At 35.7% G+C, this 2,399-nt stretch overlaps 1 long non-coding RNA gene across 1 annotated transcript; it reads left to right on the top strand.

Annotated features, from left to right (window-relative positions):
- The first annotated feature begins 602 nt into the window (after positions 1–602).
- Positions 603–1,453, top strand: LOC107683251 (uncharacterized). The gene is made up of 3 exons (XR_001633697.1): positions 603–658; positions 915–1,043; positions 1,389–1,453. It is a non-coding gene; the product is annotated as an uncharacterized LOC107683251 (long non-coding RNA).
- Positions 1,454–2,399: the final 946 nt, after the last annotated feature.

Here is a 2,399-nt window from a genome sequence, read left to right as displayed (position 1 = left end):
CAAAGGATGTTTGATGAATTTAGAAATTAATACTTTGAATTTCAATATGTGAGGAGAGTCACAATTTTTTATGTATGCCAAAAAATTTCTGTAGTGCTATAATTTTTTATTTTGTAAAATTTGTAAAGTAAAATTTGTACTTTAATAAAAATGTAAATTTTCTCACTTAATGCTTTTACAGCCAGATTAAAACCCATTGCTCATTCCAGTGAGCCAGGATGTGTGTTTTTTTTTTTTTTTACGTTCATAAAGCTGCTTTGGCTCACTAAATTGAGCTGACATTTCCAAATTATGCCGTGTATGTATTGTTTATGTTATGAGTGTTTAGCAGGGATTCTCATGACCTGAGAATACTGCTCTTTCTCAGCCCAATATAATGTGCACATGTGTCATTTTTTATTCCTCAGATTTAGTGTTTTTATGGTGAAAATCTGTAATTCTCTGGAGGAGTCTTGCAGTTACAGTCACAGGTAACCAGTGATGTACTCAATTCTTATAGAAAACTATATGTTCTCTAAATCACTGTAAATAACTGTAACTTTGAGTAGTATTACCTTATAATTAATTTTTACAATTACTTTAATCACTTAGAACATCAGTTATGTAAGATTAAAATTCAGTGATGTTATTGCAAGCACAAGAAAGAAACGACATGAGGGTGAGTAAATGATGATTTTTTTTTTTTTTTGTGGCAGAATTCTTCCTTTAAGTGGGGTTACTGGTCCTCATTCATTTTATTTAAGAGTGACATCACTGAGAAAACATCATGGCAGCTAATGATAAATTATGTAGTATTTAGTGTGATGTTTAATAAAATGAGAAATAACAGCATGGTTATGGAATAATACATAATTAATGTAGCATTGTGGGTTTAATGTGAAATTAATGAATTGAGTTTTTTGATAATTTTTCAGATGGACAGAACACCACATTTGTAGAATGACCCAGAGACAAATGAACTGGTGCTCCATAACTATCCAGAGTGATCCCAAATTTTGGAGTTACACAAAAAAAAATCTTCACAACAAGACTCACAGTGTGAGGTCAGTGTTCAAAGGTCCAGGTTCCAGTATGTGCAGTACAGTAAGCTTACTCCATAAGCCTTAACACAAAATCATATAGTAGTTTTACTAGTTTTAGTTTTTCAAATAAACACAAAAGTGAGACCTTGAGTGCAGAGGCACAAAACCCATAATGCAAGATCTGAGCTCATTCTGTCCAGAATTCCCATTAACATCTGTTAACTTAATTAGACTAAAACCTGAGACCAGAATAAGCATGTGAACATAGTAATCAGACAAAACCAAAAAAAAAAATTGAAATTATTATTGACTTCAAACATGTCATTGTTTTACTTGTGTTACATTGGATTTCTTGCTTGCTTGCAGGCTTTCTTTTTCCCATTCTGGCAGAAGGAAGTGTTTGAGAAGAGGGAAATATTTCAGGGACAGAGGATGGATATGGATTTGAGTAAGTGCACTTCGGATGTCACACTCACTGTCACAATTGGAAACAACACATCAAGACACTAGAAAACAAACCACGACACATATTTTGAACATGCTTTCATATTCATCCTCTTGGTGATCAATATAAATATCAGGTCATGGATTAGTGAAGTCAAAACATTATTTTCCGTAGATCAAACGTTTATTGAAGAAATAGTTTACAGACACTGGCATTGACAGCCACTAAGAAACTCAAAAGCAAGAGAAACCGTATGTTCTGTCACTTCAGTTGTTTGGATGAAAATCACACGCACTGATTTGTAAACAAACTCACGCTTCTGTGTAATGTCATCCGTAATTGGCCAAATTTTGGTTATCTTAGCCCCACTCATTGGAGACATCATTATCTGCTTTGTTATGAAATTGTTTGAACACATCTGCCCGTGACCTCTGAGGGGGTCTCTCGCTGGGTCGTCTCCATGGTAACTAGAGAGCTGAGTGAATGGGGAGCCTCTGACGTTTCCTGTGTTTTAAGAAGCTTATCTGGTTTCACACTCTGGGTAAAATGTTTGATAGAGGACACAATTCATAGAGGCAGAACCCAGAACTCTTGTGAGACCAGTGACCAGCACTCATTTAGCAGGAATGCAGGAAATTTACATTAGAAAGAAGAGATAGATGCACAGACATTTGCATGCTCGTTGACTGTGAAAGATGATGAAACATTACTGCAGCATGTATAAACACTACACAATAAACACTGCTGAATTTTTCAGGTTGTTAGGTGTGTGTGTAATGCTGGAGTTCTTCCTCTTGGATGTCTTTGCCGTCTTGCCTCTCTCTCTCTCTCTTTCTCACTTTGGTGTTCACACAGAGTTGCTGGCCAGATGCATTTAAAATGAACGCAGGCATTTACTAAAAGGAAAAGAACACTTTCACCCCCCCCCCCCT

Source organism: Sinocyclocheilus anshuiensis, unplaced genomic scaffold, assembly GCF_001515605.1.
Source record: "Sinocyclocheilus anshuiensis isolate Anshui unplaced genomic scaffold, SAMN03320099.WGS_v1.1 C33092405, whole genome shotgun sequence".
In the NCBI taxonomy this organism is placed as follows: domain Eukaryota; kingdom Metazoa; phylum Chordata; class Actinopteri; order Cypriniformes; family Cyprinidae; genus Sinocyclocheilus; species Sinocyclocheilus anshuiensis.
This window is presented reverse-complemented; position numbering and strand designations above follow the sequence as displayed.